General features: G+C 45.0%; 1 protein-coding gene across 2 annotated transcripts in view; it reads right to left on the reverse strand.

The window, feature by feature from the left end:
* The window catches only part of DNAJB6 (DnaJ heat shock protein family (Hsp40) member B6), a 67,368-nt gene extending 55,573 nt beyond the window's left edge, over positions 1-11,795 (reverse strand). For both annotated transcript variants that reach the window (XM_036999288.2, XM_036999287.2), the window contains exon 1: positions 11,641-11,795. The gene's annotated coding sequence lies outside the window, so the exon portion shown is untranslated. The remainder of the gene's footprint in view (positions 1-11,640) is intronic.
* Between the last annotated feature and the right edge of the window lie 212 nt (positions 11,796-12,007).

Raw genomic sequence — 12,007 nt, forward strand, 5'->3', positions numbered from 1 at the left:
AAAAGACCTCGAATAGCCAAAGCAATCCTGAGAAGGAAGAAGGAAGAATAAAGCAGGAAAATTTATGCTCCCCAACTTCAAGCTTTTCTACAAAGCCACAGTAATCAAGACAATTTGGTACTGGCACAAGAACACACCCATAGACCAATGGACAGACTAGAGAGCCCTGATATAAACCCAAGCATTTATGGTCAATTAATATACAATAAAGGAGCCACGGACATACAACGGGGAAATGACAGCCTCTTCAACAGCTGGTGTTGGCAAAACTGGACAGGTACATGCCAAGAGAATGAATCTGGATTATTGTTTAACCCCATACACAGAAGTAAACTCGAAATGGATTAAAAACTTGAATGTAAGTCATGAAACCATAAAACTCTTAGAAGACAACACAGGCAAACATCTCCCGAATATAAGCAGGAGCAACTTCTTCCTGAACCCATCTCCTCGAGCAAGGGAAACAAAAGCAAAAATGAACCCATGGGATTGTATCAAACTAAAAAGCTTCAGTACAGCAAAGGACACCATCAACAGAACAAAAAGGCAGCCTACAGTATGGGAGAATATATTTGTAAAATGGCATATCCGACAAGGGGTTAACATCCAAAATATATAAAGAGCTTACACAACTCAACACCCAAAAAGCAAATAACCCGATTAACAAGTGGGCAGAGGATATGAAGAGACAGTTCTCCAAAGAAGAAATTCAAATGTCCAACAGACACATGAAAAGATGCTCCACATCACTAATCATCAGGGAAATGCATATTAAAACCACAATGAGGTATCACCTCACACCAGTAAGGATGGCCAGCATCAAAAAGACTAAGAACAACAAATGCTGATGAGGATGCGGAGAAAGGGGAGCCCTCCTACACTGCTGGTGGGAATGTAAGCTCGTTCAACCATTGTGGAAAGCAATACAGAGGTTCCTCAAAAAACTAAAAATAGCAATACCATTTGACCCAGAAACCCCACTCCTTGGAATTTACCCAAAGAATACAACTTCTCAGATTCAAAAGGACAGATGCACCCCTATGTTTATCACAGCCCTTTTTACAATAGCCAAGATATGGAAGCAACCTAAGTGTCCATCAGTAGACGAACGGATAAAAGAAGATGTGGTACATATACACAATGGAATACCATTCAGCTATAAAAAAAAAAAAACAAATCCTACCATTTGCAACATGGATGGACCTGGAGGACATTATGCTCAGTGAAATAAGCCAGGCAGAGAAAGACAAATGCCAAATGATTTCCCTCATTTGTGGAGTATAACAACGAAGCAAAACTGAAGGAACAAAATGGCAGCCGACTCGGAGACTCCAAGAAGGGACTAGTGGTTACCAAAGAGGAGGGGTGTGGGAGGGCAGGTGGGGAGGGAGGGAGAAGGGGACTGAGGGGTATTATGTTTAGCACACAAGGTGTGGGGGATCACGGGGAGAACAGTATAGCACAGAGAAGGGACATAGTGGATCTGTGGCATCTTGCTGCACTGATGGACAGTGACTGCACTGGGTTATGGGTGGGGGCTTGATAATATGGGTAAATGAGGTAACCACATTGTTTTTTCATGTGAAACCTTCGTAAGAGTGTATATCAATCATACCTTAATAAAAAAATTTTTTAAAAAACAAGCATACACTTCCTGTTTCTAGTCCATCAATACAAGAAGCTAGAGGTCACCACTCCACCCTCACAAACAAAAAGGCTGAACAGAAAAAAACAACTGTTTTAAGTTCCATCATTGCACTGAAGTCTGCTCTGCTCCCCGCAGTGCAGATACAGAAGGTGGACACAGATGATCCCAACTTGCCAAGCAGAGTGAGCCCTCCATGGGAGCTGGTGCCAGGTGGACAAGACCTGAACCTGGACAAGTGTGGGCTGCTCCATGTGGACGGGCCTGAGGGTTCTAAACATCGCTGTGAGGTTTGTCAAGCTCCACCAAGTCCTCACCATAAATACTGGTGAAAAATACCCTGGTGCTTCAGGCCAAGGGAGAGAAAACCATATAGAAATACTAGAACATTCTTGTCTTCTTAGCAAGGTCTGCCCTCAGGACACCATTTTAATAGAGCATAACCTTCCTAGGGGCAGTGAAGTGCCCAATTCCAGTCCCGTGCAGCCATCCCTCCCACCTCAGAGGAGAGGAACTGAGGGGCGGGGTGGGTCACTGTCAGAGGCCCAGGACTGCCAAGACTGAGACCTACCCACAGGAGTGGCAAGTGTTTCCCCTCCCAAACCCCCTCCACATCACCAAGGGACAATTTACAGCAGTCCCTTTTACCCAGTGCTTCACGTCCACCTTTCAACAAAAAGTTACAAGGCGCACGAAAAAGCAGAACAGTTTCAAGACTGAGCAAGCATCACAAGTTAGATATGGCAGGAATGTTGAAATTATCAAGCCAAGAATTTTTTGAACTGTGATTAATATGGTAAGACCTTTAATGGAAAAAGATTACATGCAAGGATGAATAATGTAAGCAGAGCTGGAAATTCTAAAACAGAATGAAAAAGAAATGCTAGAGATCAAAAACACCAACAGAAGTGTAGTCTTTGATGAGCTTATTAATAAACTGGACAGAGCTGAGGAATCTAATGTGAAAACAAAAATTTCAAAACCCTCAAACAGAATACCCATGAACTGTGGGACAACCACAAAGATGCGGGAATACCCAAAGACAAAGAACGGGACAGAAGCAAACTTAGGAAGAATGAATCAACTCTGCAGCAGTTAGAAGCAATAATAACTAAGGATCTCCCGAAATTAAAGTCCAGCACCAAAGCACAGATCCAGGAGAATAGAAAACACCAAGCAGGATAAATGTCAACCACACTCATTAGAGCGGTGTGAGATTATTTTTAAAATGTTGATGGAGACAGAAAAAACACACACACCAACCTAGAATTCTGTAATTTACAAAATTATCCTTCACAAGTAAGTACTTTCTGACAAAAATTGAGGGAATTGTTGCCAGTATATCTGCTTTGCAAAAATGGTACAAGTTCTTCAGAGAAAAGGAAAATGATACAAACTCAGATCTACATGAAAAGCAAACAAGTGGTAAAATGACCTTGTATTTTTCCTGCTCTTTACTCATCTAACAAGTAACAGATCCTTCCAGTAACACCAACAATGTATGTGATTATACGCACACAAGGGCAGGGAGCTGCTGGGATCGTAAATGCTTGGGCTGCCCGTTGAGCGAGTATCAGCAGCAGCTGTGCATCTGGATCAGTTGTGAGTGTGCACTGCAGACTCTACATCGATCCAGTAAAAAGGTCAAAATAAAGTGCGACATGTTAAGAAAGGAAAGAGAACAGAATCACACAAAATTCAACCACAGAAGTCAGAGAAAGTGTGGAAGACAAAAATCAAGAACAAAGAACAAGGGCAAGGAAGGGTGAACAGTAACAAACGTGATAATCCCACTAAATCAATTATCACCTTAAACATCATGTCTGAATAAACAGCAGCACCAAAACCGACCTAGGAGTCTCCCCTGTGCCTGGCAAACCTTGACCTCAGAAGGTCCCTGGATTCGCCCTTTCCCTCCACCTCCACTAACCACCCACCAATCACCTCTGTCCTGGTCCAGACTCCAGCTGTCAGTAACTCTGCCGCAAAAGCCCCACAAGCCAGGCAAATGTGTTCTACTCAAACCCTTCAACAATCCACCACTTAATAGGTTTACCAATGTCCTGATTTTTTTACTTTATATGCACATCACCTTTTTTTTAACATTTTAAAAAACTGATTTGTTAGCGGGCACACTGTTACATCCATATAAGTCACAAGCTAAAAATACTAGCTATTTTTTCTACAATAAGGTTACTCTTAAAATGCCATGAAGTCCATTAGCATACTACCAAACCCATTACATGTTCGGCCTCACGGGGACACTCAGGCGCGTGTGCGGCATCGGAGGCCTGTCCTGCTCTCATCCCGTCCCAAACAGCATCCCTCCATCCTACACGCGCATCTGCTCCCACCCAACGATGTCAGTTCTGGTCCGCACATGGCTGCATACAGGGCTGGGCTGAACTGACCTGCTGGAACACCTGCTCTGGGGCGGTCTTCACCCTCAACATCCCAGCTCAAGGTTACCTTCTCTCCCCTGAGGGCACTTTTATACATAGAGACCACATCATACACACGCCTTCATCACAACATTCGTCCATTGTCATACACATCACATTGCAATGTGGGGTTCTTTTATGCTTTTTAGATCATAAGCTCCAGAGAACATGACCCACATCAATTTTATCTTTAGAACTCAGTAACACAGTCCCTGGCAAATGATCAAGAGACTTACCAGGTATACAGAGAAAAGCTTTTAACTAAAATGTCAGGGAGCTGCATATTCCAATGGGTGAATAAGCTAAAGACCCATCTATTCATCAATGCTTGTTATACGCAATAATGTAAAACGTTTACAATCACTAAATCTTTCAAAGGTTTCACTTTTTGGAAGGCTTTAGCAAATTAACATTCTCAATTGGTATTTCTATGTGTCTGTCACCATAATAATCTTTTTAAGGCTTTGTTGGTCAATAATTCCCGATGAGGACTTCTACGGAAGCTATTACTACATACTTGTTTGGTGGTCAATTATTTGGTCAATATTTAAACATGCTTAAAATCACTCATTCTTTCCATGTTCCATGTTTAGCCATATCACATTAACTGTACTTGAATACATCTCCTGCCTACGTTATACACCTCACACTTGCCAGGTTATATGTCAGTTACATGGCAATAAAAAATAGGGAATTCAAGATAAACTGCCAAAACAAAAAACTGATATACAAGGACAAAAAAAAAGTGAATGGAGACAAAAGGATAAAATCAGCTGGGAATTCTACACTGGACAACGTGGCCAAGGGACACTGCAGGAGCCCTGAAACAACTGAAGAATGAGCAATCCAACTTCAGAAAGTACAGTCACAGGCCACAATTTCCCCTCTAAGATGAAAGATGTCCCCCAGGCTGGAGGGCATTGGTGAATACCCTGACACAGCTAGTGGCTGACCCTTGTGTGAAGCCCTGCTTTGAGCAATGCCCTCATTTCTCAGCAGGGAAACCTGAGGCCAGAGGCTGAGTATCTGCCTAAGGTCACACACTGCAGCACTGCAGGGGGGGGGGGGGGGGGGCAGGAGTCATGCTCAGACCTAGGACCTCCAGCACAAGCTCTTCTCACCACCACCACTCCGTCAGCCAGAAGTATCTCTGTATAAGCTGTAGAAATGTCTGCATCAAACAACGTATGCATCTTTACTTTTTTAAAAAGACACTGCCTATCTGCTTTGCAGAGGTTGTGCCAATTTACATTCTAACCAGTACTATCAGCCTCAATTTTTCCTGGCCCTCACAAAGTTGCTTTCCTGTCTGGTTTTTCCAACCTGTTAAGTGAAGCCTAATAAGCCTGCCAGCCTGCCTGCTTTGTGCTGATGAAGTTAAACATCATTTCATGTTCAAGAGCTGGGGAAGTGCCTCCTGTGAACTGCTTGTGTGCACACTTTGCCCATTTGTCCACCTAACTGCTAGCATTTGAACCCATCTTACAAAGGCTTTACTAGAATCACTAAGGCCAAGCCTTAGCTATGTCTTCTAGCAGTCACTCATCATGGGGGTGCCCACGGGCTAGAAAAAATGTTAAGTCAACACAGTGCTTCCACCCACACAAGTGCAGCTCCAACTGTGAAACGAGTCAGGGACAGTGTGGTGAACTGTAAGGGTGAGTGCCGTTGGCACAGGTGCCCAGAGGCGGACCCTGTACAAACAGAAACCTGCAAAAAATGCCAGGCTACAGAGACAGGCACTTGGTGTGCATGGGGAGAAAGGAGTGTGTCTTAATGAGGATTCCCAGGCCTGTTCCAAAAGATGCCGTCTCACCCAATAGTTAGCTTATGAAATCAGCACTTTAAACAAGCACCTCAGGGGGTTGATACAAATACTCATCCAGAAAGTAAACCCATGCTGCTTGTTCACTTACCACAATAAATTCTGACAAACCAAGCCAAATTAGCAAAAATTAAAGTGTTTCTGCAGACTCAATATTTGTCAGGTGTTAAACCTTATACTGGAGGATTCCCCGCAAGGAGAGCCCTGCACCATTACACTGCAACCCAATGACACAGACTGGTTTTCTCTGGAAGATGATTTCTCACTTCACTGAAGTGACATCTAGGCAGTTCTTCACTGCAGAAACGAGCCCTGTGACAGTAAGCCTTGATTCACCTGAGGAGGCACACTGCTGCAGTAGAGAAGTTCCTTCTCACAGAACAACTGGCCACTAGAGGTGAAATGCCTTCTCTTTTCCCAGCCTCTAGATCAATCTGTTTCAAACTCCTAATGGTCCAATCCAACTCTTGCCTAACCAAGACTCTGGTTTTCCCCATCTTACAGTTAACGAAGAATAAGCTAAGGTGTACATACACACATGCACACACACAGTACCCAAGATGCTCCTTCAGGGTGAAGGCTGGCAGTTCAAATACCCCATTCTTTACTGCTGCTTGCCTGTGAACATTGTGAACCATAACATCTACATCCCAACACCTAAATTCTGACTTACCCAGAAACCAGTTAGCATCTGCAATTACTCTACAGGTGAATTACACCATTATTATTTGCATTAACAAATTTTCCTTCTAGAGAATTCTTTAAAGTGTATAACTCTGGGTAAAATAAGTCTATGTCACTTTTTTCTAAGTCTGACCATTTCCCTTTCACTATCAAGACGAAAAAAGCATAGACTGCCCAACTGCCTTTACTAACTTCTATTACTTTGTTACCACTGAACAAGTGGTAGAAAGACACTCCACAGGTTCCCAAACTTGGTGACCTTCAAAAACTCATGAGAAAGTCACTTTAGACTTCTCTCACCCATCTAACCACCTATTTCTCTAAATACATGAATAATTAAATTTCTCTAACATGATCTCTTTACTCAATTACTCCGCGTCAAACTGCATGCAAAGCAGCATGCAGGTGAAAGCTCTAATTACAAATAACGCACGTGCTCCAAAACAAAGATTTAAACTATACAGCGTATCCAAAAATACCATTAAAGCACTACAAATTTAACTTCCCCCATCTCCCCGCCAAAAAAGGAAGCTGCAACACAAATGATCCCTCTGAGAGGACCGAGATGAGATGCCTACCAGTGGGCGGTCTGGTGGAAAGGTGCCAGCACGACCTCTCTCTCCAGAGCCCTTCATCCACAGGGCGGGGGGAGAGGGGGCGGTTCAGAGGCGCGGTTTCTCCCCCATGTATTCCCGTCCATGAAATTAACCTCTATCCGCTCTGATCAAATACAATACCTCAAAGTTTCAACTATTTGAAGGTGCTTCATGATGAGTTAGCTGGAAAAAGCCAAGTTTTTTTGCACAGTTCAGTTGCCTTAGTTACAAAATTTTGATTTTAATTAAAGGAAATTTTCTGAGCCGTTACAATGTCCCTCCTGTTGTTAATGAAACTTAGAGAACACATGTGCCCAACATGACTGTTAAATTTAGTACCCTTCTCAGCCTGTCCAGTTCATCCCAAGTGCAGTAATTCAAGCTCAGTGTGTGGACTAGACACTGCTGCATTCTGAGGCCATCTGCTCCTGTCATCCAAATCCACCCAAATAAGGTGTTACTGGACATAAGTGACCCTATCTTTCCCCCTAGGACTTTTATCAAACATCTTTCCATCTAAGATCTAAGAAATCTTGCTTGGGGAAAAAAATGCTCCTTTGTTCCTTTCCAATCCATGAGATGCTGAAGGTAGGGCTAAAAGGGTAACCTTCATCCTTCCAGAAAGCATTTCATTATTGTCCACCCAGATAATACGCATTCATATTTAAAAAGTAACATTAAAAAGTTATATAATTGTAACAAAAAAGTAACATGATTGGAGAGGTCATAAGCCCCTGAACACATTCCCTATCTTTAGCTTATAAAACAAGCAAATCAAAATAACCATTACTACTAACCCAGAGAAGGGGCAACTTTAAAGAAAACATTTCTTCAAATGGTTAATTCATACGTGGCATCAAACTGACTTAATGATTATTTGGTTAAAAGAATGAGAAAGCACACAAGAAGTTTAAAAGGAAAGAAATAACAAACCTGGAAGTTTCCTACACATCATTTCATTATCTGATGAATTCCCAGAACAGGTAACAGGTGGTGGAGTGGGCGGAAAAGCCATCAGTCCTGTCCCAGCTCACCTACTGAGACGTCTATTCTTACCCAATAGCCCTCAGGTATTCCTGAAACAAACAAGGAAATTTACTTCCTTCTAACTCAGGATCCCAGTCATTCTTTCAACTGGAGACACTCACAGGTATGACTTCCTTTTGTTAAAATAAAATAAAAGCATAGTAATTCTACAGCATCTTACTACTCTGATGGACAGTGACTGCGAAGGGGTATGGGGGGGGGAGCTTGGTGAAAGGGGGAGCCTAGTAAGCATAATGTTCTTTATGTAATTGTAGATTAATGATACCAAAATTTAAAAAATAATAAATAAAATAAAAAATGGCAAGTACTCAATGCTATGCGTTTATTTTTCTCTCAAATTTCCTAAACAGTGGATCCATTTATTAATTGAAGAAGGGTATTCAGAACACAGACAAACCAGGAAGAAGGACCCAATTCAACCAGTATTTTCTGAGCATTCTGCGTTTAGGACAATGCTAGACACACAGCAGACAGACCCTGGAGAAATGCAGAGACCCAGCACACAGCCACACTGACAACAAAACAGACTCTAAATGCCTCTGTTGGTAAAAGGGACAATGAGAATTTCAAAGGGCACAAATCACACACTACCTGAGGTAACTGCTTTTCCAGACACAACTAAATTTAATCCTAAAGTACCTGGAGTATTTTGATACACAAACAGTTCTACCACCTCACAGCCATAAGCAATGGTTGCTATTGTTTCTTATTAAAATGGCCAGAAAGTCCTTACAAATGTTAGGGTAACAATTTTAAGAGAAAACCAAGCTATGTCTAAAATAAATGTGTAACTTTTGAAATAAGGTCTGAGAGAGAATTAAGATGAAACGTTCTCCACTTTGATATATACTGTAACCCTCAAAAAAGTATTTATTGTTATTTTTTCAGAAAAGAACATTCCCCACCTTATTTTTAAAATTTACTTCTCAGGTAGGCTGTTAAAAGGGGTTCTATTGTAACTTATGTCCCCCTGACAGTACAAAGTTTGAAAAAAACACCTTATAATTAATATATAATAAAAGCATCAAATTCTTCCTAGCAGACTTATCCAGGAAGTCATTTTCTCCATTTAGGCTTTAAAATCCTACATTACCCTTCTTACCACTATTCCCATCGTCACCAACTTCTCTTTTCTTCTCACCTACCTCCCGTTTTGAAGTCTCAAGTTCTCTCAAATTCCATTCATCAGAGAAAACTTACCGCAGTTGTTCAATCAACCCGTCACGTACCAGCCCAGACCCGCCCTCACCACTCAGAAGCCTCGTGTACCCCCTTCCCCACTAGGTGGTGTCCTGGACAGACGGAAAGCAAACCACATTTTTAACACAACACCAGCTTAGTGTCTCAAATCATTTCCATAGTGAAATGGCAAAAAAGTTTTTCAAAAATCCTGTTAAAATGCCAACTTATAAATATAAAGGTTGATTTATATTCACTTACCCATTACCGACATCAGAATGATTTGTAGTGGGGACTTGATAACAGGGGGAATCTAGTAACAACAATGTTGCTCATGTAAGTGTATATTAATGATACTAAAAAAAAATTTTTTTTTTTTTAAGAAGTGATGTGTAACCATCCTTGGGCATTAACCAATACAGCAGCTTACCTTCAAATTCAAATGTGCAGTGGTACCCCAGCGAAGTTAATATAAAATCACCACATGATGTGGTCAGGATTATACTGAATTAGAAATAATAATTTTTAAAATGCTCTTTAAAGTTAAAACTACACATACCCTATCCCAACCCAAACCCAGTGTTACTGAGTATTTCCGGTTATAAACTGTCAACGGTGATGTTGAGTACGATTCCATTAGTCTGCAATTGTCAGGAAAATGGTTCTACCCTTGTGGTTCTAACACCTATAAAGATAATGGAATTGCTCAGAGGAAAGCTCTTACGTCCTCTGCTTCAGGTGGGAGACTGTAGTTCCCTATCCATAATTTAGTTTTCAGAGTAACACTCGAACAATACTCCCTCTACCCAGCCCTCCAGATAGTGTGTCCTGTCGCCAGAAATACCTCCCCATCTACCACTCAAGTCATGGAAACAATTTAAAGCTGGTATTTTGAAAGGGTGACGAACTGACGTCAAATCCTGCAAAGGCTCCTGAATTCCCCACTTTCCCATGGTCTACAGCATCACTATGACCCAGAAACCAGTTGGTTCTGGGGTTCCCCTCCTACTTCCTGTCAAGTCATCCACACCTACCAACTCTACCAGGCCAATTCACTCCCCAAATTCATTCCCCTAATCCCCAAAATTCCACTGCTCATTAGACAGTGTGCACCTTGTTACAGACCAACCAGATGCCCAAGTCCTGACCCCTCTCTTACTTCCCTGGAGGAACCGGGAGCGGGGGATGGCGTGGGAGAGGAGCGGAAGAAGTACATATAACTCCTTCCAAATACCATCAAAACATCTTGGTACACATGACTGCGAGTGTGATTAAACCAGAAGAAAAGGCAGCAAAACGTGCCACGGGTAAGGGTCTATCTGTCCTTCTGCTGGTCATTCAGTCCAACTCTATTAAATCAATTCGTTGCCTGAAAAGATTCTAGCCATAAAGCGCACGACAAATCCACAACTGAGATAACCACGTCGAGAACCACAAAGGGCGCTGGAGCCCCGGCCCCAGGCAGTTCCATCCCCCCGGGGGGTCTTCACGCGCTGGCCTTCGCCTCCCTCCACCCCCGGGGGAGGCCGGTCACGAGGCGCGCGCACCTGGCTGGCAACCCTACACTACCTCTGAGAACCTTTTTCGACTCAACACAAGGTTTGCTATTTACACTTCTTGCATCAATTTTTTCCTTACTTGGGCAAAACTCGCATAAACTTGAGTTGTATAAACTGCGGCGCACTGTGAAGGGAAACAAGCTGGCTTTGTAAGTAAGCTGAAAGTCAGGCGTTTTGCTCAGCAACAAACTGCCGAGGTCCGCGGGCGCTGGGGGAGGGGCTCCGGGGCTCCGCGCGCCCGGCTCCCGGCCGGACTGCCGACCCGCGCGTCTCCGGCTTTAAGGTCAACCGCGGAGGGGGCCTCAGGCGGAACGCAGAGGGCCCGCCGCCCGCCCTCCGCACGGGCCGCGGTCCAACCGCCGGCGCGGGGGGCCACCACGGGACGCGGCCGCGCGCCCGAGCCGGGCTCGAGGCCCCTGACCTCCGGCCCCAGCCGCCACGCCGGGCCCCGCGCCCCGGGCTCTCACCTCCGGCCCCACATTAGGCTCCTGAACCCCGCCTCCCAAACCCACGCCGGGCCCCGAGGCTTGGCCGCGGGCCCACACCGGGCCCCTGACCTCCACCCCCGACCCCATCTCGGGCCCGGGGCCCCAGGACGCTGACCCGCGGGCCCCACCACAGGCCCCCCCGCCCGGCCCCAGCCCGCTCTGGGCGCGGCGCTCACCGAGGACGCGGAGGGGACGGAGGCCCGGGTGCCCTCGGCTGCAGCACGGCGGCGCTGGTGGCGGCCCAAGCGGCGGCGGCGGCGGCGGCTCCGGCTTCTCGCGCGTTCCTTTCTCTCCTTTCTCCGACAACAAACAGGAAGTGCGTCACGCGGCCGCGGCGCGGCAGCGTCCATTTCCGCCCGGCCCTGACGCCGCGCGTGCGCCCTGCGCTCCCCGTCTTCCCGAAGATTCTGGGCGGCCCTGGGGGGCGATGGGGCACTGGGTTCCCGCGTCCGTGGGTCGGGCCTCCAGGTCGGAAGGAGGCCGGGCGCGGAGGCGTTGCCCGGGCTCCGGGGACCCGGCCCAGGAGGGGCCCGCCGTGGGGCT

This window comes from Manis javanica, chromosome 6, assembly GCF_040802235.1.
Source record: "Manis javanica isolate MJ-LG chromosome 6, MJ_LKY, whole genome shotgun sequence".
Classification (NCBI taxonomy): domain Eukaryota; kingdom Metazoa; phylum Chordata; class Mammalia; order Pholidota; family Manidae; genus Manis; species Manis javanica.